The sequence below is a fragment of the Petromyzon marinus genome, chromosome 20 (genome assembly GCF_048934315.1).
Source record: "Petromyzon marinus isolate PM22_M1 ecotype Great Lakes invasive population chromosome 20, UKy_Petmar_22M1.pri1.0, whole genome shotgun sequence".
NCBI classification, from domain to species: Eukaryota; Metazoa; Chordata; class Hyperoartia; order Petromyzontiformes; family Petromyzontidae; genus Petromyzon; species Petromyzon marinus.
This window is the reverse complement of record NC_133686.1, coordinates 12307909-12334555: the sequence shown is the minus strand read 5'-3', so window position 1 is coordinate 12334555 and position 26647 is coordinate 12307909. Positions and strand designations below refer to the sequence as shown.

At 42.7% G+C, this 26647-nt stretch overlaps 1 protein-coding gene across 2 annotated transcripts in view; it reads right to left on the bottom strand.

Moving 5' to 3' along the window:
* The window catches only part of LOC116944082 (zinc finger homeobox protein 3-like), a 462441-nt gene extending 436051 nt beyond the window's left edge, over nucleotides 1–26390 (bottom strand). For both annotated transcript variants that reach the window (XM_076068327.1, XM_032957495.2), the window contains exon 1: nucleotides 26287–26390. The gene's annotated coding sequence lies outside the window, so the exon portion shown is untranslated. The remainder of the gene's footprint in view (nucleotides 1–26286) is intronic.
* Between the last annotated feature and the right edge of the window lie 257 nt (nucleotides 26391–26647).

Sequence of the window (26647 nt, the reverse complement as noted above, 5' to 3'; positions counted from 1 at the left end):
TTATGAAGTTATCAGCTTTCAAATCTCTTGAAGCATGAGCTACCGGGTTTACAAAGGTATTGATATACCTCCAATGGGTCGGTTCTGTGGCCTCGCGGATTGTAGCAATCCTGTTTGCCACTAAGGTCTTGGAACGACTGGTTTCATTCTCTATGTACTTCAGCACTGCAGTGCTCTCCGTCCAAAAGGTAGACTCTTCGAGCAGCACTTGATGTTCTTGTCCGAGCATCTTATCCACCTTTATGGCTCTTTCTTCTTCTGTGATAGACGGTATGACAACTCTGCTGTTGCTTACCCACTTTGTCAAGTTGGATCCCTCAATAGAACACAAAGTTCGGAGATCTCTTGACAGGGTGACAGCACGGTCTTCAGATGACACAGGCCTCAAGCAGTCGTCATTGTAGAAGTTTCTGCGTACTGTGTCAACCACCTCTGGTGTTGTTTCGGTTCTTCCATCTTCGGCTGTTCTTCTTAGTGTGTAGGATGCACAACTGGATGATGACGTGGCTCCAAACAGGTGTGCATTCATTCTGTACTCCTCTGTGGCTTGACTCAGGTCGCCATCGGGCCACCACTCGATGTCCGCCATCATACCCCAAAGTTCCTTTCTAAATCTGGTCAACACACCATTGAGAGTGTTGGCGAGATTGGGTGTTTGGAGAAACTGCTCATTCAATGAGGTTCCTTGGTATGTTGCAGTGCAGTCGAAGACTACACGGATCTTCTTTTTCTTCGGGTGGTACACCCTATGATGAGGAATACACCACACTCTTCCGTCTTCTTGTTCCAGCTGCCTTTTAGGCACCTTCACAGCAAAGCCCTTTGCAATGTCTCTCGTGAAACCTTTGTGTTCCTCTTGGAAATCTGGGTTCTTGCTTGGCCTTCTCTTGAGACTGCTGATGCGCTGCCTTGCAACGCAGCGGTTGTTCAGCATTTCCATCTTCTCACTTCTCAATGGCAAACCAGTGGTATAGTATCCATCGACCAGCTCAGCTGACCTTGTCACAGATTACTTGAACTGATGGTCGTCTTGTGACATCTCTGGTTTGTCCTTGCAACAGCGTTCTGAGAAGTCTGTGTTGTATTGTTGGACTAACAGTTCTTCAATGTTTGAGATAGAGATACGGTTTGTTGTGAAACATTGGCATTTTCCATTGGCATCTCCTGTTCTCATAGGTCCGTTCACTACCCAGTCAAGAGTGGTCTTGATTGCGTAGGGTCCATCACCGTCACTATTTATCACCTTCCATGGTTCCATTGCTTTGTGTGCATTAGTTCATATCAGCAGGCCTATCTCTGCCTCAATGCATGGGAGGTGCACTTCTCTCAGATAGGGCCATCTCTCGACATCATGCTGTAGTGGAATGTTTTCTTTCTTCACTGGAATGTCACTGTGGGTGAAGACCTTTGGCAGGTCAATATAATCTCCCTCCTCAAGTCCACTCACTTCCAGGTCTGACAGGCTATAACTGTGTACCGACTTCTCCTGACCCACAGTTCGCAGAAGGATTTCAGTCTTCCTACCTCTGACGTTGAGTTGTTTCCTCAGGGTTTCAGTACAAAACGTCGCTGAACTCCCTGGATCCATGAATCCGTATGTCTCCATACTCTTCGCACTTCGTTTGGATTTGATTTTCACTGGAACGATGGCGAGAATACAATGTCCGTCTCCAGCCCCGGTGTAGCCACAAGTTTCATGCTTCAGGGACGCAATAGCACTTGAGGCTATCTTCTGTTCAGTGGTGCCATCTTCATTCGTTTTAGAGGTGACACTGTTTTCTTTAATGACATGCAGCATGCTTGGATGCTTCAAGTTACACTCTTGACATGTCATTCTTTTCTTACACTCCTTGCTGAGGTGCCCTTGTATAAGACATCCAAAGCAAAGTCCTTTTTTCTTCAGAAACTCAATTCTGTCTTTCTGTGGCTGTTCTCTGATCTTAATGCAAGAGTCCAGTGTGTGATTCTTCTCACAGAACAAGCAGGGTTTCTGGAAGGCAATAGCAGGCTTGTCTCGACTATTTTTTCTGAGGCGAGTCTTGTGCTTTCCCCTCTTCAGAAGACATGACGCTTATTGCAAAACTGCTTCCTTTAAGGCCACTCTTCTGATGGGTCTTCATGTCTGCAGTCTTATCTTTTCCCTTTCCTGCAATACCTCTGTTGGTGTCCTGCATGTCGCCAAACAGCGGATCCATTGCAACTTTGGCTTGCTTGTCGACGAAGTCCACCAAGTCTGTGAACCTGGCTCTTCTTCCTCGTCTTTCTTGAACATTGAAGGCCTTCTCTCTACACTTCTCTCTCATCTTATACGGAAGCTTTGAGATGACCACTCGCATATTCGTGGGATTATCCATTTCATCCATGTACTCAATATCTTCCATGGTATTCCGACATCCAATCAAGAACAATGCATACGTGTGCAACGCTTTTCCATCTTCATTTCTGATCCGAGGCCACTGCCAAGCTCTCCATATAGGCACTGGCTATCTTCAGCTCATCACCATAGTGCTTCTGAAGTAGCTTCCTGGCTTCCTGGTAGCCTCTGGTTGGAGTCATATGTTCACAACTGCGCACGAGATTTTGTGGTTCTCCACTGGTGAATTGTTCCAGGTAATAAAACTTGTCTTGGCTACTCTCTGTCTTACGGTGAATGGTGTGCTCGAAAGCTCTGATGAAGGACTTGTAGACAAGTGGATCACCCTTGAACACAGGAATGTCTCTCTGAGGAAGGCGAGACAAATTTTGCTGTTTAACAAGCATCTCTGTAACCTCGTTCTGACGCTGCATCACTTGATAAAGATCTATTTCACTCCTTTCAGGCATCTGGTGGTGTTGACTTGGGTCTGGTCTGTAGTATGCTGTACTTGTACCAGCCTCTCTACCTTTTGAAGGAGTTGATTTAGAGTCCTCATATGCTCCTATAGCATGAGCCGGCTGGGCTTTCTCAAATGCTCTGTCTCTATACTCTTTGTCCAGTCCTGAGGTTCTGCTGGATCTTGTCTTGGTCTTAAAATACTCATGCTTGCCATCCAAAGTGTCAACATATTCACTAAACACCTTTAGCTTAGCACTGGATACTGCAATAGCAGTCTCTGATTCCAACTGTTCCTTTTGAGCTTTCAACTTTGTCATCAGCTGTACTTCTTCAAGCTCGATTTCTTATTTCTTCTTTAAAGATGCTGCCTTGGCTAACAGAGCTGCGTGTTCGGCTTCTTCTAGTACACGTGCCGAAATTGTGGAGCTTTTAGAGAAAACTATTGAGTCATTTCCAGTTACGGAGCGATGTTCACTTGTGTTTTTGCTCCGTGGAACTGATAGTACTGATATGCTGTCTCCTGGATCAACATCTTCATCTTTACTATCTTCACTTGTATCTTCAGATACTTCTGCGATCTGCTTTTCCATGGGCTTTTCTGACTCTATATAGCCATAGGCACCCTTGCTAGGTGCCAGCACCGCCGCTCTCCCGCCAACACCGCGCTTTCCTGCTTGACGGGTTCTCACGCAGCTTCGCGTCTTTGTGCTGCCTTGTACTGTAGCCGACTTTGCCATGCTGTCCGCCATCTTGTTTCCTCAGTGCACGAGTTGCAAAAGGCTTCAAAACTCTCAGAGTTATTCAATTAAATAACCTTTGCAAATCCGTTCCTAAAATATGCACTGTCTTGGCTTGGTAAAGCGAATACAGCTCGCAGTTCTGTTTCTGTAACTATCAGGCTTCAGTAACTCATTAACGTTTGCTTGTCTTTCACGCTTGGTAACAATTTTCTCTCGTACAAACTTAATGGTACCTTCTTCTTAGACACGAACTTGTTGCCTCCTTGTTGGTGAGACCTGAAGAGCGTTCTCTCTCTCTCTCTTCTATGGCTTTCTTTCACGTGACTAGAAGTCTTTTACTTGAGTAGGTTTCTTCCACGTGAGTAGAAGTCTTTTACTTGAGTAGGTTTCTTCCACGTGACTAGAAGTATTTTACTTGAGTAGGTTTCTTCCACGTGAGTAGAAGTCTTTTACTTGAGTAGGTTTCTTCCACGTGAGTAGAAGTTTTTTACTTGAGTAGGTTTCTTCCACGTGAGTAGAAGTCTTTTACTTGAGTAGGTTTCTTCCACGTGAGTAGAAGTCTTTTACTTGAGTAGGTTTCTTCCACGTGAGTAGAAGTCTTTTACTTGAGTAGGTTTCTTCCACGTGAGTAGAAGTCTTTTACTTGAGTAGGTTTCTTCCACGTGAGTAGAAGTCTTTTACTTGAGTAGGTTTCTTCCACGTGAGTAGAAGTCTTTTACTTGAGTAGGTTTCTTCCACGTGAGTAGAAGTCTTTTACTTGAGTAGGTTTCATCCACGTGAGTAGAAGTCTTTTACTTGAGCAGGTTTCTTCCACGTGAGTAGAAGTCTTTTACTTGAGTAGGTTTCTTCCACGTGAGTAGAAGTCTTTTACTTGAGTAGGTTTCTTCCACGTGAGTAGAAGTCTTTTACTTGAGTAGGTTTCTTCCACGTGAGTAGAAGTCTTTTACTTGAGTAGATTTCTTCCATGTGAGTAGAAGTCTTTTACTTGAGTAGGTTTCTTCCACGTGAGTAGAAGTCTCTTACTTGAGTAGGTTTCTTCCACGTGAGTAGAAGTCTTTTACTTGAGTAGGCTTCTTCCACGTGAGTAAAAGTCTTTTACTTAAGTAGGTTTCTTCCACGTGAGTAGAAGTCTCTTATTTGAGTAGGTTTCTTCCACGTGAGTAGAAGTCTTTTACTTGAGTAGGTTTCTTCCACGTGGGTAGGAGTCTTTTACTTGAGTAGGTTTCTTCCACGTGAGTAGAAGTCTCTTATTTGAGTAGGTTTCTTCCACGTGAGTAGAAGTCTTTTACTTGAGTAGGTTTCTTCCACGTGGGTAGGAGTCTTTTACTTGAGTAGGTTTCTTCCACGTAAGTAGAAGTCTTTTACTTGAGTAGGTTTCTTCCACGTGAGTAGAAGTCTTTTACTTGAGTAGGTTTCTTCCACGTGAGTAGAAGTCTTTACTTGAGTGGGTTTCTTCCACGTGAGTAGAAGTCTTTTACTTGAGTAGGTTTCTTCCACGTGAATAGAAGTCTTTTACTTGAGTAGGTTTCTTCCACGTGAGTAGAAGTTTTTTACTTGAGTAGGTTTCTTCCATGTGAGTAGAAGTCTTTTGCTTGAGTAGGTTTCATCCACGTGAGTAGAAGTCTTTTACTTGAGTAGGTTTCATCCACGTGAGTAGAAGTCTTTTACTTGAGTAGGTTTCTTCCACGTGAGTAGGAGTCTTTTACTTGAGTAGGTTTCTTCCACGTGAGTAGAAGTCTTTACTTGAGTAGGTTTCATCCACGTGAGTAGAAGTCTTTTACTTGAGTAGGTTTCTTCCACGTGAGTAGAAGTCTTTTACTTGAGTAGGTTTCTTCCACGTGAGTAGAAGTCTTTTACTTGAGTAGGTTTCTTCCACGTGAGTAGAAGTCTTTTACTTGAGTAGGTTTCTTCCACGTGAGTAGAAGTCTTTACTTGAGTAGGTTTCTTCCACGTGAGTAGAAGTCTTTTACTTGAGTAGGTTTCTTCCACGTGAGTAGAAGTCTTTTGACCTAAGTAGGTTTCTTCCACGTGAGTAGAAGTCTTTTACTTGAGTAGGTTTCATCCACGTGAGTAGGAGTCTTTACTTGAGTAGGTTTCTTCCACGTGAGTAGAAGTCTTTTGACTTGAGTAGGTTTCTTCCACGTGAGTAGAAGTCTTTTACTTGAGTAGGTTTCTTCCACGTGAGTAGGAGTCTTTTACTTGAGTAGGTTTCTTCCACGTGACTAGAAGTCTTTTACTTGAGTAGGTTTCTTCCACGTGAGTAGGAGTCTTTTACTTGAGTAGGTTTCTTCCACGTGAGTAGAAGTCTTTTACTTGAGTAGGTTTCTTCCACGTGAGTAGAAGTCTTTTACTTGAGTAGGTTTCTTCCACGTAGGTAGAAGTCTTTTACTTGAGTAGGTTTCTTCCACGTGAGTAGAAGTCTTTTACTTGAGTAGGTTTCTTCCACGTGAGTAGAAGTCTTTACTTGAGTGGGTTTCTTCCACGTGAGTAGAAGTCTTTTACTTGAGTAGGTTTCTTCCACGTGAGTAGAAGTCTTTTACTTGAGTAGGTTTCTTCCACGTGAGTAGAAGTCTCTTACTTGAGTAGGTTTCTTCCACGTGAGTAGAAGTCTCTTACTTGAGTAGGTTTCTTCCACGTGAGTAGGAGTCTTTTACTTGAGTAGGTTTCTTCCACGTGGGTAGGAGTCTTTTACTTGAGTAGGTTTCTTCCACGTGAGTAGAAGTCTTTTACTTGAGTAGGTTTCTTCCACGTGAGTAGAAGTCTTTTACTTGAGTAGATTTCTTCCACGTGAGTAGAAGTCTTTTACTTGAGTAGGTTTCTTCCACGTGAGTAGAAGTTTTTTACTTGAGTAGGTTTCTTCCATGTGAGTAGAAGTCTTTTGCTTGAGTAGGTTTCATCCACGTGAGTAGAAGTCTTTTACTTGAGTAGGTTTCATCCACGTGAGTAGAAGTCTTTTACTTGAGTAGGTTTCTTCCACGTGAGTAGGAGTCTTTTACTTGAGTAGGTTTCTTCCACGTGAGTAGAAGTCTTTACTTGAGTAGGTTTCATCCACGTGAGTAGAAGTCTTTTACTTGAGTAGGTTTCTTCCACGTGAGTAGAAGTCTTTTACTTGAGTAGGTTTCTTCCACGTGAGTAGAAGTCTTTACTTGAGTAGGTTTCTTCCACGTGAGTAGAAGTCTTTTACTTGAGTAGGTTTCTTCCACGTGAGTAGAAGTCTTTACTTGAGTAGGTTTCTTCCACGTAAGTAGAAGTCTTTTACTTGAGTAGGTTTCTTCCACGTGAGTAGAAGTCTCTTACTTGAGTAGGTTTCTTCCACATGAGTAGAAGTCTCTTACTTGAGTAGGTTTCTTCCACGTGAGTAGGAGTCTTTTACTTGAGTAGGTTTCTTCCACGTGGGTAGGAGTCTTTTACTTGAGTAGGTTTCTTCCACGTGAGTAGAAGTCTTTTACTTGAGTAGGTTTCTTCCACGTGAGTAGAAGTCTTTTACTTGAGTAGATTTCTTCCACGTGAGTAGAAGTCTTTTACTTGAGTAGGTTTCTTCCACGTGAGTAGAAGTTTTTTACTTGAGTAGGTTTCTTCCATGTGAGTAGAAGTCTTTTGCTTGAGTAGGTTTCATCCACGTGAATAGAAGTCTTTTACTTGAGTAGGTTTCATCCACGTGAGTAGAAGTCTTTTACTTGAGTAGGTTTCTTCCACGTGAGTAGGAGTCTTTTACTTGAGTAGGTTTCTTCCACGTGAGTAGAAGTCTTTACTTGAGTAGGTTTCATCCACGTGAGTAGAAGTCTTTTACTTGAGTAGGTTTCTTCCACGTGAGTAGAAGTCTTTTACTTGAGTAGGTTTCTTCCACGTGAGTAGAAGTCTTTTACTTGAGTAGGTTTCTTCCACGTGAGTAGAAGTCTTTACTTGAGTAGGTTTCTTCCACGTGAGTAGAAGTCTTTTACTTGAGTAGGTTTCTTCCACGTGAGTAGAAGTCTTTACTTGAGTAGGTTTCTTCGACGTAAGTAGAAGTCTTTTACTTGAGTAGGTTTCTTCCACGTGAGTAGAAGTCTCTTACTTGAGTAGGTTTCTTCCACATGAGTAGAAGTCTCTTACTTGAGTAGGTTTCTTCCACGTGAGTAGGAGTCTTTTACTTGAGTAGGTTTCTTCCACGTGGGTAGGAGTCTTTTACTTGAGTAGGTTTCTTCCACGTGAGTAGAAGTCTTTTACTTGAGTAGGTTTCTTCCACGTGAGTAGAAGTCTTTTACTTGAGTAGATTTCTTCCACGTGAGTAGAAGTCTTTTACTTGAGTAGGTTTCTTCCACGTGAGTAGAAGTTTTTTACTTGAGTAGGTTTCTTCCATGTGAGTAGAAGTCTTTTGCTTGAGTAGGTTTCATCCACGTGAATAGAAGTCTTTTACTTGAGTAGGTTTCATCCACGTGAGTAGAAGTCTTTTACTTGAGTAGGTTTCTTCCACGTGAGTAGGAGTCTTTTACTTGAGTAGGTTTCTTCCACGTGAGTAGAAGTCTTTACTTGAGTAGGTTTCATCCACGTGAGTAGAAGTCTTTTACTTGAGTAGGTTTCTTCCACGTGAGTAGAAGTCTTTTACTTGAGTAGGTTTCTTCCACGTGAGTAGAAGTCTTTACTTGAGTAGGTTTCTTCCACGTGAGTAGAAGTCTTTTACTTGAGTAGGTTTCTTCCACGTGAGTAGAAGTCTTTACTTGAGTAGGTTTCTTCCACGTGAGTAGAAGTCTTTTACTTGAGTAGGTTTTTTTCCACGTGAGTAGAAGTCTTTTGACCTGAGTAGGTTTCTTCCACGTGAGTAGAAGTCTTTTACTTGAGTAGGTTTCATCCACGTGAGTAGGAGTCTTTACTTGAGTAGGTTTCTTCCACGTGAGTAGAAGTCTTTTGACTTGAGTAGGTTTCTTCCACGTGAGTAGAAGTCTTTTACTTGAGTAGGTTTCTTCCACGTGAGTAGGAGTCTTTTACTTGAGTAGGTTTCTTCCACGTGACTAAAAGTCTTTTACTTGAGTAGGTTTCTTCCACATGAGTAGGAGTCTTTTACTTGAGTAAGTTTCTTCCACGTGAGTAGAAGTCTTTTACTTGAGTAGGTTTCTTCCACGTGAGTAGAAGTCTTTTACTTGAGTAGGTTTCTTCCACGTGAGTAGAAGTTTTTTACTTGAGTAGGTTTCTTCCACGTGAGTAGAAGTCTTTTACTTGAGTAGGTTTCATCCACGTGAGTAGAAGTCTTTTACTTGAGTAGGTTTCTTCCACGTGAGTAGAAGTCTTTTACTTGAGTAGGTTTCTTCCACGTGAGTAGAAGTCTTTTACTTGAGTAGGTTTCTTCCACGTGAGTAGAAGTCTTTTACTTGAGTAGGTTTCTTCCACGTGAGTAGAAGTCTTTTATTTGAGTAGGTTTCTTCCACGTGAGTAGAAGTCTTTTACTTGAGGTTTCTTCCACGTGAGTAGAAGTCTTTACTTGAGTAGGTTTCTTCCACGTGAGTAGAAGTCTTTTACTTGAGTAGGTTTCATCCACGTGAGTAGAAGTCTTTACTTGAGTAGGTTTCTTCCACGTGAGTAGAAGTCTTTTGACCTGAGTAGGTTTCTTCCACGTGAGTAGAAGTCTTTTACTTGAGTAGGTTTCATCCACGTGAGTAGGAGTCTTTACTTGAGTAGGTTTCTTCCACGTGAGTAGAAGTCTTTGACTTGAGTAGGTTTCTTCCACGTGAGTAGAAGTCTTTTACTTGAGTAGGTTTCTTCCACGTGAGTAGAAGTCTTTTACTAGATTAGGTTTCTTCCACGTGAGTAGAAGTCTTTTACTTGAGTAGGTTTCTTCCACGTGACTAGAAGTCTTTTACTTGAGTAGGTTTCTTCCACGTGAGTAGTAGTCTTTACTTGAGTAGGTTTCTTCCACGTGAGTAGAAGACTTTTACTTGAATAGGTTTCTTCCACGTGAGTAGAAGTTTTTTACTTGAGTAGGTTTCTTCCACGTGAGTAGAAGTCTTTTACTTGAGTAGGTTTCTTCCACGTGAGTAGAAGTCTTTTACTTGAGTAGGTTTCTTCCACGTGAGTAGAAGTCTTTTACTTGAGTAGGTTTCATCCACGTGAGTAGAAGTCTTTTACTTGAGTAGGTTTCATCCACGTGAGTAGAAGTCTTTTACTTGAGTAGGTTTCATCCACGTGAGTAGAAGTCTTTTACTTGAGTAGGTTTCATCCACGTGAGTAGAAGTCTTTTACTTGAGTAGGTTTCTTCCACGTGAGTAGAAGTCTTTTACTTGAGTAGGTTTCATCCACGTGAGTAGAAGTCTTTTACTTGAGTAGGTTTCATCCACGTGAGTAGAAGTCTTTTACTTGAGTAGGTTTCTTCCACGTGAGTAGAAGTCTTTTACTTGAGTAGGTTTCTTCCACGTGAGTAGAAGTCTTTTACTTGAGTAGGTTTCTTCCACGTGAGTAGAAGTTTTTTACTTGAGTAGGTTTCTTCCATGTGAGTAGAAGTCTTTTACTTGAGTAGGTTTCTTCCACGTGAGTAGAAGTCTTTTACTTCAGTAGGTTTCTTCCACGTGAGTAGAAGTCTTTTACTTGAGTAGGTTTCTTCCACGTGAGTAGAAGTCTTTTACTTGAGTAGGTTTCTTCCACGTGACTAGAAGTCTTTACTTGAGTAGGTTTCTTCCACGTGAGTAGAAGTCTTTTACTTGAGTAGGTTTCTTCCACGTGAGTAGAAGTCTCTTACTTGAGTAGGTTTCTTCCACGTGAGTAGAAGTCTCTTACTTGAGTAGGTTTCTTCCACGTGAGTAGGAGTCTTTTACTTGAGTAGGTTTCTTCCACGTGGGTAGGAGTCTTTTACTTGAGTAGGTTTCTTCCACGTGAGTAGAAGTCTTTTACTTGAGTAGGTTTCTTCCACGTGAGTAGAAGTCTTTTACTTGAGTAGGTTTCTTCCACGTGAGTAGAAGTCTTTTACTTGAGTAGGTTTCTTCCACGTGAGTAGAAGTTTTTTACTTGAGTAGGTTTCTTCCATGTGAGTAGAAGTCTTTTACTTGAGTATATTTCATCCACGTGAGTAGAAGTATTTTACTTGAGTAGGTTTCATCCACGTGAGTAGAAGTCTTTTACTTGAGTAGGTTTCATCCACGTGAGTAGAAGTCTGTTACTTGAGTAGGTTTCTTCCACGTGAGTAGAAGTCTTTTACTTGAGTAGGTTTCATCCACATGAGTAGAAGTCTTTTACTTGAGTAGGTTTCTTCCACGTGAGTAGAAGTCTTTTACTTGAGTAGGTTTCTTCCACGTGAGTAGAAGTCTTTTATTTGAGTAGGTTTCTTCCACGTGAGTAGAAGTCTTTTACTTGAGTAGGTTTCTTCCACGTGAGTAGAAGTCTTTACTTGAGTAGGTTTCTTCCACGTGAGTAGAAGTCTTTTACTTGAGTAGGTTTCATCCACGTGAGTAGAAGTCTTTACTTGAGTAGGTTTCTTCCATGTGAGTAGAAGTCTTTTGACTTGAGTAGGTTTCTTCCACGTGAGTAGAAGTCTTTTACTTGAGTAGGTTTCTTCACGTGAGTAGGAGTCTTTTACTTGAGTAGGTTTCTTCCACGTGAGTAGAAGTCTTTTACTTGAGTAGGTTTCTTCCACGTGAGTAGGAGTCTTTTACTTGAGTAGGTTTCTTCCACGTGAGTAGAAGTCTTTTACTAGAGTAGGTTTCTTCCACGTGAGTAGAAGTCTTTTACTTGAGTAGGTTTCTTCCACGTGACTAGAAGTCTTTTACTTGAGTAGGTTTCTTCCACGTGAGTAGTAGTCTTTACTTGAGTAGGTTTCTTCCACGTGAGTAGAAGTCTTTTACTTGAATAGGTTTCTTCCACGTGAGTAGAAGTTTTTTACTTGAGTAGGTTTCTTCCACGTGAGTAGAAGTCTTTTACTTGAGTAGGTTTCTTCCACGTGAGTAGAAGTCTTTTACTTGAGTAGGTTTCTTCCACGTGAGTAGAAGTCTTTTACTTGAGTAGGTTTCATCCACGTGAGTAGAAGTCTTTTACTTGAGTAGGTTTCATCCACGTGAGTAGAAGTCTTTTACTTGAGTAGGTTTCATCCACGTGAGTAGAAGTCTTTTACTTGAGTAGGTTTCATCCACGTGAGTAGAAGTCTTTTACTTGAGTAGGTTTCATCCACGTGAGTAGAAGTCTTTTACTTGAGTAGGTTTCATCCATGTGAGTAGAAGTCTTTTACTTGAGTAGGTTTTTTCCACGTGAGTAGAAGTCTTTTACTTTAATAGGTTTCTTCCACGTGAGTAGAAGTCTTTTACTTGAGTAGGTTTCTTCCACGTGAGTAGAAGTCTTTTACTTGAGTAGGTTTCATCCACGTGAGTAGAAGTCTTTTACTTGAGTAGGTTTCATCCACGTGAGTAGAAGTCTTTTACTTGAGTAGGTTTCATCCATGTGAGTAGAAGTCTTTTACTTGAGTAGGTTTCTTCCACGTGAGTAGAAGTCTTTTACTTGAGTAGGTTTCATCCACGTGAGTAGAAGTCTTTTACTTGAGTAGGTTTCATCCACGTGAGTAGAAGTCTTTTACTTGAGTAGGTTTCTTCCACGTGAGTAGAAGTCTTTTACTTGAGTAGGTTTCTTCCACGTGAGTAGAAGTCTTTTACTTGAGTAGGTTTCTTCCACGTGAGTAGAAGTTTTTTACTTGAGTAGGTTTCTTCCACGTGAGTAGAAGTCTTTTACTTGAGTAGGTTTCTTCCACGTGAGTAGAAGTCTTTTACTTGAGTAGGTTTCTTCCACGTGAGTAGAAGTCTTTTACTTGAGTAGGTTTCTTCCACGTGAGTAGAAGTCTTTTACTTGAGTAGGTTTCTTCCACGTGACTAGAAGTCTTTTACTTGAGTAGGTTTCTTCCACGTGAGTAGAAGTCTTTTACTTGAGTAGGTTTCTTCCACGTGAGTAGAAGTCTTTACTTGAGTAGGTTTCTTCCACGTGAGTAGAAGTCTTTTACTTGAGTAGGTTTCTTCCACGTGACTAGAAGTCTTTTACTTGAGTAGGTTTCTTCCACATGAGTAGAAGTCTTTTACTTGAGTAGGTTTCTTCCACGTGAGTAGAAGTCTTTTACTTGAGTAGGTTTCTTCCACGTGAGTAGAAGTCTTTTACTTGAGTAGGTTTCTTCCACGTGAGTAGAAGTCTTTTACTTGAGTAGGTTTCTTCCACGTGAGTAGTAGTCTTTACTTGAGTAGGTTTCTTCCACGTGAGTAGAAGTCTTTTACTTGAGTAGGCTTCTTCCACGTGAGTAGAAGTCTTTTACTTGAGTAGGTTTCTTCCACGTGAGTAGAAGTCTTTACTTGAGTAGGTTTCTTCCACATGGGTAGGAGTCTTTTACTTGAGTAGGTTTCTTCCACGTGAGTATATGTCTTTTACTTGAGTAGGTTTCTTCCACATGAGTAGGAGTCTTTTACTTGAGTAGGTTTCTTCCACGTGAGTAGGAGTCTTTTACTTGAGTAGGTTTCTTCCACGTGAGTAGGAGTCTTTTTGACTAATGTAGGCGCAGCTTTCCTGAACCAAAAAATAAGCTACGCCTTAACTTGTGGGAGAAAAAAGCCTGATGCGTGTTTGAGGTGTCTTAAATCAAACTGTTTCTTTATTTCTTAGTTGCACAAAAACGAGCGTTTTATAAAGTTATATCATCGCCTGTTCACGTACTGTATCACCCCATCGCACGTACTGTGTCACCCCGTCGCACGTCATGTGTCACCCCGTCGCACGTACTGTATCACCCCATCGCACGTACTGTGTCACCCCGTCGCACATACTGTGTCACCCCGTCGCACGGTCAAAAGACTGTATCCACTCGCTCCCAACGGCTATTCTCGTAGCTCCCCGTTCATACTGTAAAAACCGGAAGTAACGTCATGAGTTCAACCAACGGAGCGTCTAGCCACAGGGGGGTTTCTACACAGTTGGGATATCCCAAATCAAATATAACCAGTCCGTCAACAAATGTATGACGGATGTACATCAAATGTATATACAGAAATAATACACTCACTTTCTGTCTTATGGCTCTTACACCCATCACGAAACCGCCATCTCTTAGCCACCTCACACAGCCCAAGCCTAAAAAGCATTCTAGTAAAAATCTCGGTGACCCAAGTCTGATTAAATTAGACTCCCTCTCCTGCTTAATCCTTCACCATTGTCACCATCATCAATAGCATAAGCACCACCAGCAGGAGCAGCATTAGAAGCAACATCATCATTAGATTTGATACCAAAATTGAGAAATCAACGATTGTGAATGAGGGCGAGTCATTATGCCCTCTCAGTAATCCCCGGCAACATGGCAGACTTCTGTTTACGTGCAGTTCCCGATATACGAACGGGCTCCGTTCCTGAGACCCATTCGTAAGTCGGAACACAACAGTGTACCGTATTTAATTGTAGATAGGGTCAGCATTATAAAATGTTATGGTTCAACAAAAAAGGGAATTGTTAAACTCAAAATAAGTAATCTTGTACGTTTCTATGCAATACTGTATAGTAAATAAAACGTAAAATAGAGTAACATGAAAAGAAAACAAATCAGATTGATTTTCACTTACCACGAGTCCTGATGCTGGCCTGCTTGTTTAAGAGAGATGCATGATTCATTGGAAGGCGATAGTGATGCACGTGAGGATGGTGATCACACCACTCCTTTGCTTTGTAATTACTGGATGGTGGGCTTTATAGGCACCGAGCCCTTAACATGTTTGATAATTCGAGCTTTGTCTTTTATTATTGTTCCTATAGTCGACCAGTTAAGGCCGAATGCACGTCCAATGAGTGGGCTGGAGCCAGCAGTGGAATTTCACATTGTTATGGTCAGGGCCAGTCTAGAGAACAACCACTGCTTTGATCAGATGATCGTGGACTAAGTCGACCCTGACTGGGCCACGAAGCGACCAGCGGGAGACCACAAGTTGGACGAACGGCGCCAGTGCCACCCGGTCACCCGCAACCCTAGGCAGCTACGGTACGAGCGAAGCCAGCCGCGAACTTCACACGGGCGATCAATTTTCCCAAAGAAAACCCCACGTGCCGCACACCCATTAAGTCACACATTTGTGCCTATAGTTCTCTGCGATCACCAGAATGTGATTAAAACACAGGTTGGTAATGTTTTTTTTATTATTTAATCGCACAGAACAAAAGAAACGGGTGCTCCATCTGCGAAGATCAGTCGGCTTTGTATGAAGTCATTCACGCGCAAACAGCGGGTACTGGGCGGCATCCCGCGCACATCTTACCACTGCCAATGATGAGAGATTTGCGAAAGTAGTTTAAGGAGACATAGCAGCATATTTCTTTTGATAAAATACATGCACACTTGCATAGCTTGCTGGATTATAGCAGGGGACCCAGGATAGCTGCATTTTGTCCATACACTTGCAGAATATATAAACGGTCTGCATAACTGTAATTACATTTCATTTAACATGGTTGAAATAAGGTTGTGTTATTAAATTGCATTTGATATGCATTTTAGTGTGAGAACATTTGAGCATATTTAATTTCAAATAATGCGCTTATCAGCACAATTGTCTGCATCGCTGCATGTTTTTCGCAACAACATTTTACATGCCCGTGAACAAAAAAGGTTCAACACTGATCCAATGCACAAAAGTGAACGTGGCCCGTGCTGGACATCGGTTTGCAGACAAAATAATTTGTACACACACAGCTTAAAGGTCGTGATCTGAACGTGGCTCTTTCACTCCAGCGCTGTCCTACCAGACAGTCTCGTCCCTTCACCTGATGAAGGCCGCTTGTGTTGTGGCCGAAACGTCGTGAGAATATTATTGTGTTATTTTATTTTATCAATTTATTATTTTATTCTCATTCTACGTGACTTTACCGAAAGAACCAAAGAAGATGAATTTGTAAACAATTATACCTCTCAAACTATAAACTAAACTATGTTTCATTTATCCAGGGAAGGCCCACTGAGCTACACATAGCTCTTCTTCAGAAGCGACCTGACAACAATGATAGCTGAAAGAAGTGCCTCATCATGTGGAAATTTATAGCAGCAAAAATACTCAAAAACCCGTGACGTTGATTCTAAATGTGAAGGGGGAAAAAAACGGAGGACTCGGATAAAAATACACAGAACCACGGGGAGAAATAACACGCAAACTCCAAATATACAGGAGTCAGGGTCAGGATCGAACCGACGCTTTCCTTCATATCAGGCGAGGTAATTAACCACTTGCCACCATGGTGCAAGAAGAAAACGAGGTGGCACCATGCCAACTTGGAGAGTGAGGAGTGAGGGTATGACTTCAATTTGACAAGAAGTTGATGGCTGCTTTCACAGCCATGCGAAGCACCAAACGTCATCGTTGTCCGGCTGCCGAAGGGTCGCCCTCCAGGTCTCCCCTTCCACTGCGGGTCTAGAGGTGAAGCTCCAACACCGCTCCCTCCAACCAGCCGCCCAACCTCCAATCAACACAATCATCAACTCTACCTTTATGTGGCCGCTGACGGGGTGATTTGGCACGGTAGACCCATCTCCCGTTGCCCGCGGTGAATCTGCCGATAAGAGGAGTCAAATGGAAGTAGCGATGAACCACTCCCGTTATCCGTGTTACTCCGCGGCTATCCGCGCACCTAAGAGGAGTTGTGACCTTGGCAGCTAAACGTGGAGATGAGGATCCGTGAACTGTGATAAGCGGAACTCCCCTGGAAGCGACGCCATGAACAGACGTGTACAGTAGATGTGGGTCAAGTCGATGTGTGACTCGTCCACTATTAACTGGAGAACTGCTCTTTATGCTTTTTGCAAACTTGCGGATAATAAGCAGAAAACCAACATCGCTATTTATTTTTCTAAATTAGATATATATGGACCGTAATTAATTTCTTCTGGGTTATATCGGGTAAGCATAAAGTAAATTATATCATTTATAACCCTCCAAAACGGGTTCGCGTGCAATGCAAGCATGGGGTGGGGGGTGCACAGTGGGGGGATGGGGGGGAGGGGGCTACCGAGGGGAAGTGCGGGTGAGGGGTGCATGGGGGCCATGGGGGCACGCACGGCAAGGGGGGGGGGGTGCAGGTGGGTTGGCGTGACTGTGGGGGCATGTGGCGGGGGCAGCCCTGAGGGTTGTCTTGCGCGGGAGGGGGGCAACCAGAGGTGGGGGTGTGGAGGGTTCGGGGAGCACCGCCATTAAACGACGGGTACTTTTTTTGGATAAAAGTTTTCCTGGCTGGCTGGAGGGAGGGAGGGAGGGGTTTTTGTTATTTCAATTATTTTAAATCTAATGTTTATTGTGCATTATTAAATACGTATAATTGTTTGTTGTTATAACAATAAGCAAAGAAATATCTTGTCTGTGATTTCTGGTTGCCTGGGTCAAAAGTGGACGATAGACCCTTGCCCAATCCTGACCAGCTGGCTCAAAAAAATCAAATAACAACAAACAGCTGACATCATCATCATGCCATACATTTGTCAGCATGAAGCTGTCATATACAAGGGATGAAAAAAAAACGAATGCGAAAAAGCACGCTTGAAAATGTACGTTGTGCCTTTGATTTTAATAGGTTACAATACTACATGCATTGAGCCCACACTGGTGATTCAAAGCGCTTCCCCGTTAAGGGTCTAACAGAAGGAGAATGAGTCTCTCATGGCAAGTTTTCAGATTGTTTGAAAGGCCAACGATTGGTTCACGTCTACTAATTTAAAAAAAAGATGGATTTATTTCAACCGCTACTCGGGAATTCATAAGGGCTCCATTGCAAGTGCATCGTGTGAATAAATCAAATCCACATGTGCTTGTCTTTTGCAACATTCACACGCAAATGATTGCCAGTTTTGTAAAAAAAATGTTGCAGGTGGAACTTAATTAGTACCATTTACTAATTACTCCCCAACGGGGGTGGGGCGTTTGTTTGCAGTGCTTTAGCCGTACGTGATATTGCCACTAATCGCCTGGGGAGTCCCCGTCTTCATAACCGCAGCATATAAACTAAGAGGCCCCTAGGCCAGGGTTTTCAACAACAAAAAAGCAACATTTTGAGAATAAAGAAAACATCCACTTCGATTGGATTCCAAGCAGACTGATGAAAAGCTTTAGCAGATCAGAGGCAAATGTATAACATTGGAGCTGACGCCAGGAACCCCGGGGATCCGCTAACACATGCACAACAATAATTATTAACACCGCCAGCATTTGAAATCGCTCCAACGCATTATCTGATTAATTTCGTAGAGCATTGTAAATTATTACACTCCTTACATATTTTGCTCCTCTCTACACGATGCTCTATTGTGTAATATATATTTGTGTGTTTTCTTCTAACAACCAACCATTGCAGAAAATAACAACCTTATTGTAATCCATATTCTTGGTTCTTTCGGTAAAGTCACGTAGAAGGGAAACAATAGAATAATAATACAAATATAAAACAATAAAATTCTCACGACGTTTCGACTGAACACAAGCAATCATCATCAGGTGTGAAAACCACAACAAGAAAATTTGAAAAAAGTGGCGGTTTTTTAACATTAGCACCACGGATAACGATTTGACAGTTTGTTCAGATGGACGAGTCCATCTATGTTCGGAAAAGAGGAGGGGGGAGACGAAAAATAATGGATGCGGTCTGAAAGCCACCTTAAGCGTGATCAATCAATTAAGACCCCAAATGATTTATCAAATCCTTCCAATGATTGCTAAGCCAGAATCCATCTTCTCGGTTGAAATTGTCTCTGAGTTTGTATATGTGGATAGCCTCATGAACGAATCTCTCATGGTAGCATTAAATCAAAATTTATCGTAATCCATTAAAAGTGCTTAAGGAACCCTTTCTGAGACACTTCTCGGGGTAGTGTGATCGAGTTAAAATTATCACATAAGCCAGGGGTGTCCAAACTACGGCCCGCGGACCAACTGCGGCCCGCCATCCATTTTTAATTGGTCCGTATCAAATTCTAAAAATATAATGGACTATGGCCCACTGTATTGCACTTCTTAGTTTAAAAACTAGGTGGCGCTATTGTCTTGAACAAGGCAGCGTCTCCAAAAAGCAAGCAATCGAAGAAAAAATTTGCTCAGTGTCACCAGAAATGCCGGAACCGAAGAGACACAAGATTGCGAGTGCAGAAAATTTCAGACTCGGTGGAAAGAAGAATATTTTTTCATAGAAACCAAGGGGAAGTGTGTTTGTTTGATTTGTAATAAAAGTGTTGCCGTGATGAAAGAGTACAATGTACGACGGCATTATGAAATGAAACATCAGACCTTCACGTCCTACACTGGCGCCAAGCGAAAAGAGAAGGTAAAGCAAATGGCAGCTAGCCTGCTAACGCAGTAGCAGGTTTTTTTCCGTGCTAACAAAGCTCAAGAAAATGAAACAATAGCCAGTTATGAAGTAGCTCAACTCATTGCCCTACACGGGAAACCTTTCTCAGACGGTGACTTCATCAAACAGTGCCTCACTAAAGTCGTGGGAATAATGTTCCCGGAGGAAATGCAGGATTTCAACGATGTTAGTATGTCCAGAAATATGGTTGTGCGGCGAATTGAAGACTTGTCGGATAACTTAAAACAGCAAGTGTCAGATAAAGCTTGTGCTTTCGATTTTTACTCGATTGCATGTGATGAGAGCACAGATGCCACGGACACTGCACAGCTGTTAATTTTTTTGCGGGGAGTTGATGATAATTTTTGCATTACGAAGGAACTGCTCGCTCTTCGGAGTCTAAAGGGGACAACTGGGAAGGACATGTTTGAAGCTGTGTTAGATGCAATTGACCAGGCTGGGCTTAAATGGGACACGCTGTGTGGAATTACAACGGATGGGGCTCCAGCAATGACAGGCGAGCACAAAGGAATGGCCTCTATGGTGAGTGCCAAGGTGCGGGAGAGCGGAGGTGAGGCTGTCAAAATGCACTGTATCAACCACCAAGAAACCCTCTGTGCCAAGATAATCCAGCTTGGCGATGTGATGAACACAGTTGTGAAAACTGTCAACATAATTCGGGCACGAGTGCTTTACCACAGAGAATTTCAAGCGTTCCTCTCTGATGTCGATGCTGAATACGGGGACCTACTCTACCATTCTGAAGTGTGCTGGCTCAGTCGCGGCTCCGTGCTGCAGCGGCATAAATTCCCTGAGAACAATTATCAACAAGTTTTTGAAAGAAAAGGGCAGACCTCTCCATGAGATCAGTGACCCTTTATGGTTGGCAGACCTGGCTTTTTTAGTTGATCTCACTGATCATCTCAACACCCTGAACAAGAGACTACAAGGCAAAGAGCAGCTGGTACCACAGCTGTATGCGCACATGAAAGCATTCCGTGCGAAGCTCCGTCTCTTCGAGTCACAACTGCGCAACTTCAATGTAGCGCACTTCCCCACGCTGACCGAAATCAAATGCGCATTTCCAAATGCCAAGCTCTCTGCAAAAATGGGAGAATATGTGTCTGTGGTCACATCTCTCATGGCAGAATTCAGTCAGTGCTTCCAAGATTTTTCTGTCATTGAGAAGGAAATCACACTGTTTGCAGCTCTGTTTTCAATGGATGCAGAAGAAGTGGAGGAGAGTCTGCAATTAGAACTGAGCGAAATTCAGTGTGATGATTCTCTGAAGAATCAGCATAAGCTTCTCTCCTTACCTGACTTCTACCAGAGCTTGGAAAAGGCCAAGTTTCCTCTAATGAGACACCACGCAAAACGAATGATGAGTCTGTTCGGCTCAACATACATCTGTGAGCAGACATTCTCTCTGTTAACGCTGAACAAAAGCAGCCTGAGAACCAGAACGACCGACAGCCATCTCCGTGACATCCTTCGCATCTCAACCACCAAACTTACTCCTGACCTGCCAGCTATCCTTCAGACCAAAGCGCAGCATCACTGCTTCCACTGAGCGCAACATTCTTCCCATTACAGGTGAGTTAAAATATACGCAGTTTTCATTTGTTAATAAGCCCAATTACTTAATAAATTCAGTCAATTAAAGTTGATGACAATTTTTTAACAAACGTTAGTTGATTTGTTAACAAGCCCAATAATTTATTTGTGTAATAAGCTTGGAATATCCACATCCCCTATTTCTCTTCTTGTCTCTCCCTTCATACAGGACAATGAAGGGAGATCAGCACCCTAAGAACCAATCTGAGGCTGTCACTGAGAGAATGACCTGCCAACCTGTTTGTAAAAAATAAAATGCAAATCTACTAATGGAGAGCTATGATGGAGGCTTTTTTTCTTCAAACAAGTTCAATTATCAAACGTAATTTACCTGCATTTGATTGATTTTGCCAATATTAGTGCATGAGAAGTGAGGCAGTATACCTCACGTCTAGTGAGTGGCCCAGTCCTACGTATATGTTTCTGTATGTGGCCCTCGGGATAAAAAGTTTGGACACCCCTGACATAAGCAAATCATTACCGAATACATCTTTTAAAGGACCGACTTTTCCGTTGCAGAGACATTGTGATATCCTGTCAGCATCCTGCGAGGGCGTGGGGTGAATTGGGAAGCCACACTCATGCTACATTCCCATGACAACTGAGTAGTTAGAAGTGAGCTTGCCTGGTTCATGAAGAGGGCAATTGGGCTTAGCCAATATTGGTTGGCTACGTCCAATGCGAAAGAAGTCCAACATACAGAACATACATATCCCACGGAAGCATTATCGGGCCTAGCCGGCATCAACCGGGCCGTGCCGCCCATTTAAGTGGAGCCACCGTGGCTCCTCTCCTCAGAGTGAAGTCACGTGGTCAGCGCAGGAGACGCAAAAGTCAACGGCATCTACCGCTTCCATCCACTTCATGGGCACGCTCGTGTTTACAAAAAACTTAATACAGCTTACCCGGCACAAAAACAAAAGATTTTTACTTGGGAAAGCATAACAGAATCCAAGCATACATTACACCGATTTGTAATATTATTTAATCAAACGCTCCCTCCAGCTGTAAGGATAGTGGGGGGGTTGGAGAGGGAGGGAGTGAACCCACGGAGCCGCACGTCTCCTGAAGCGTCGCAGGAACCCAGCCTTGCTGGGCTGTGCTGGGAGCGGCTCGGCTCGCCAATGGCGGTGGAAATGCAGGACTTAACCGCTCTACGCCTGCGTCGAATATTCGAGGTAGCCTCACAAAAGGCTGGTTCCAATTCTGCACGGAATCCACCTCACTCGTGCAGAAGTACCATAACCATTACGCAAACTCCGGTCATCCTCGCAGCGGCTTTTGGCTAACCATCGAACAAAGATGGTCAATGCACCGCGAGCTCTCAAATCTGGAATGCTCTTCCTTCCGATATTAGGAAACCACTGGAGCTGTGCACTTTTAACTCGAGATTAAAAACTAATTTCTTTAGAACTGCTTTTTGTGTTTAGTTTATTGTCCTGCCCTCGGAATTGGCTACATAGTGCGAAAAAAGTTCAACATACATGTAGATGTTGAAACGGTTGCAGTAAAGTGCCGTGAAGCGGCTGACGGGTGTTTTGTTGTTGAGAACGAGCTGTAAACATGAAATAACTGTGAACGCCGAGGCAGGGGGGTGTCAGCAGCTGAGTGCTCACCCACCACTGTGAGTGCACAATTTGAACATCCGACGACTTCATTGCATGCACGGTGCCACAGGGCAAACATTATGATAATCACGACGCGAGTTATCTTTCAAATGAAATACAAATCCCACTGATTAAATTTTAAGAATGCCAAAGCAATTTTCATCCAGGGACATTGTTGGGTTTTTTGTCGTGGAAAAATAAATATACCAAATACTAAAACCTAAATGCCTCAAAATGAGAATACTCTCGCAGAGAAGTCGTATTCACCCAAAATGGACATGCTTGTACATATATCGGAGAATGTTTTTTTAAACATAATTTCGATGTATTCTTGCCATGGAGTCTCACTATCATACTTGTTGTAGTCTATATTTGGTCTAAAAATTGAAAGTTGTCAAGGCGTATTATACATTAGGAGTTTTTTTGTGACAGGGCAGAAAAAAGAGAGGTCAATCTCCTTGGCATTGAGCATAATTTTCCGCTAAAGAGAAGATTAATTGAATCACATCATTAATGATTAGTTACACGGTAACAAGATTTGGCCGTGATTTAGAAAGACCAGACCACTTAATGCCTGACTACTGCCGAGATGGCTTGCTTTTTACCAAAGGCACACAATAACTGTACAATTCAGAAATACATATTTGCTTTAGAAAACGAATTTGTCTTGTCAATATGAAGTATACAATTATTCAGATGCTGAACATATTTTGATATTAAATACGCTCGTCAAAAAAACATTGTGTAGTTATTTTCTCCAGAGAAAAACTACATCGTATACACAAGGTAATCTAGTTTTGGGTCGCTGAAAAAAGAGACAGTTTCAACGTTATTTTTTTATACAATAAACCAATAAAACTATAACTTTACAGCCACTTGCCAATCTACTACTGGATAAAGGCCTCTACCACAACCATTTCTGTCATGGGTGTTGCTTGACCATACTTCACCATGCCAGTCAGTGTAGACTGATGAAGGGGGGTAGGGCCCAGGACTAGTTCAGAAATTACTTGCCACCGATTTTAGACGATGAATCCGGCAATTCAGATCGGCTTATTGTAGCTCAGTTTGTTAACTACTGCGCCACCACTCCGCATGATGTAGAGCAGCTTGATATGGGAAATCTGGCCAAGTGACAGCGTTAGCAGATTCACATGATTCAAATGCCAGATTAGAATTAGACTAAGGCTATTGGACCTCAAAGGTCGAGGAGTACCACTTTGTGGATAATCAATGGAGGTTGCCTGATAGATTTGGATCAACAAGAAACACGTGGCATATCCCGAGCTGATGCAGGGTTGTCGACAATAGACATGGTCACATTGACATATACAAATGTCTACTTTTCATAGGATTAATGTATACTCTTGTACCAGTTATATACACTACCAGTTTAAGACTCATGTCCAAACTAACTCTCCAACGCAGTAACATCCAACTACAGTAAGTTTAACCATTCGTTAAAATATTTATATTTGCAAATCCTTACCGCAAAATGAGGACTACCAATTAGATTGAATCTACAATTTTCTCTGCTCTACCTAGAAACACGCATTCATTCACCTTAGCCGGGCACTCGTGGTTTACGCCCGCCTGTAATCCAGCACTGTGGAGGCATCGAGGGTTCGTGCATCGCACGAATATTGTCAAACGCCCTTCCTGTGGGTGTCAAGGAAGTGCCGTACTCTGCCTTGCCAGGAGAAGGCAGTACAACAAAAAAGTGGACACCACCTGTTCCGTTTGTGTGGGATAGAGTGTTTCCCCCTTGCATGGGTAGGTTTTCTCAGGGTACCCAGGTTTCCACCCACATGCAAACACAATTGGTCGACAGCACCTTAATACATAAAGGTCCGCAGAGCTTGGACGATTATTGACGCCTGCTTGTCTGTTGTTCCTTGCTGATGCACGTATGCATGTTTTAACTTATTGCACACCGTACATAGCCCACTGTGCTAATCAGAGGCGCATAAACCATCTTGCAAACTCCGGTCATCCTTGCAACGGCTTTTGGCTCACCATTGAACAATGACGATCGGTCACTGCATCGCTCACTTTCAGATTTGCTTCTTTGCCCATCTGGAACACTCTACTATCAGATTTGTTTACTGTTTGTTGTTGTAACATTCTTATCCGCCGCTACCAGACATTTGTAAAAAAAAAATCTTTATAGCTCATCGGATTCCTCCAGTATGAATAAATACCGTATTATGATTCTTGATCCTACCAATATTGGGAAGCCACTGGACCTCTGTACACTTAAATCCAGATTGAAAACTAATTTCTTTAGAACTGCTTTTTTGTCTTTTGTTGTCCTTACCCCGCACCTCCGATGAGCATGGTTGGTTACGTATGGTGTGAAAGAAGTTCAACATACATACAAGTACATACATTATCTCTGCGAGAGCGAGCGAATCCTGTACAACGCGTTACACATTGAACTCATTACACTATGTAACACGATTTTTGTCCCTGGGTCGTAAGTGTTATTTTTTAATTGCTTATGCCTATAAAGTATAGAAAATGGCTATTATTCCCCACAAACTTTGCTTTTGTGATCAGGACTTTACGTTAAGGAATGACACAAATGCACACCACGTTTTTTCATTGAAAATAGGAACATTTCACAATATCACTGTCCTGGTCACAAAAGCAAAGTTTGTGGGGAATAATATCCATTTTCTGTACTTTTGAAGTATAAGAAATTAGGAAAAAACACAATACCCAGGGACAAAAAAAAATTCTTAGTGTTATTACTGGAGTGGATTATTAACTTTGCTTTTGTGTCCTGGTCACACAAGCAAAGTTTGTGGGGAATAAGAGCCATTTTCTATACTTTTGAGGCATAATCAATTAGGAAATAACACTTACTACCCAAGGACAAACTAACTTTACGCCGATGATGCAATCCGGTCAAAGATGCGTTGTCTATTGCAAGCATACTTCTGCTGACATTTAAAACCCATTAACTCCAACCTCGATGGACTTAAACCAAAAAAATCTACAAACTCAAATGGAACAAGCCACCGCATGCACCATCAACAAGTGTCACGTGACGCACGCTTACTTCATGGTTGCTGCATCGGGGTGGCATTTAAACTCCATCCCACATTTGGTTCGATCTGAATGTTGCAACAAATTAAAGTGCAAGGGGGGGGGGGCAGATCTGGGGATCAAACTTTCCATACAAGAGTTCCGGAGCAGTTGAGGGCTCCAACAGCTGTCTTAACAAAGGACTTAACCACGTTGCAGTATTTCGCACGAGCTAATGTTATCATGAGGTTCGTGGAACTGTTTTGGCTAAAACGTGAAGAAAATAACGTCATCCTTTGTAACATTTGTAAGGAAATCCTCGTAAACCTGCTTTCACAACAACGCGTCGTGCCGCGTTGGCTGTACTCGCCCTGGGCACGTGGAATGGGCTCTGTGGGTGAATATGCAGGGCGCACGTGTACGCTCCACGTGTTTCTGTGCAATTAGGAGTGGTGGGTAAGCACTTCGTATCGTGAGTGATGTTCCATATCTAACACTAAACGATTAAACTAATTTTTATTTGTTTCTAGATTTGAAGCTTTCGTGACTGCAAGGATCCATACTCTTTGGTTCTATTCGGTAAAGTCACGTAAGTAAAAAATAAAATAACAAAAATCACGACGTTTCGGCCACAATACAAGTGCCCTTCATCAGGTGAAGGGACCGTGCTGTCATGAGGACAGCGTTGGAGTGAAAACAGCCAAGCCCAGGTCGCGTCCTTTAAGCTGTGTAGGAGGAAGCAAAACGCTTGACAAAGGAATTAGCATAAAAATGAGCACAATGTACGTAGGAGGTGCATGGGCCATGGTAAGGCCCACTGAGCTATGTAGCTCTCTTCTAGAAACGACCTGGCCACAAGTGATAGCTCAATGAAGGTGGCTCATCGCGTGGAAAGTTGACATGTGGAGGGGGAAAATCGGACCCGGAGAAACATCCACGCGACCACGTGGAGAAAGAGAGACGCGCAAACTACAGCAGCAGGCAGGCATCGTCAGGGTCGGGATCGACCCCACGACCTCCTGTACACCAGGCCAGGTAGTTAACATCTAGCCACCGTGATGATGAGAGACACAGACTCCAAATCTACAACAGCAGGCGTCGTCAGGGTCGGGATGGAACCCACGACCTCCTGTACACCAGGCGAGGTAGTTAACATCTCCTAGCCACCCGCCGTGTTTGATTTACTCACGTCGCTAGTCCGCAGCTTGGTCAATCGTTGAGACATTATTATAATTCTCGTGAGCCCAGAGCGAACTGTGACCCCTGCAAGCTCAAGGCCTGAGGTCGTGTACAATGACTGCGATCTCGCTGATATTAGCCAATCAAATGAAGGGGGGGGGGTTGCGTCACATGATTACTCGATCCGTGGATCTTTGGGAATGAGTCGACACGGCGATTAACCCGCAAATTACGATTAACCCGGTGTTTTTGATGTTTAAAATATTATGGATCGATTGAGCGAAATCGATATAATTATTCTCGAGTAACGATTCACAATGACCATATATGGGGGGGGGGGGTGCGCAAATCTGTAATCGTTGCGGCCGTTG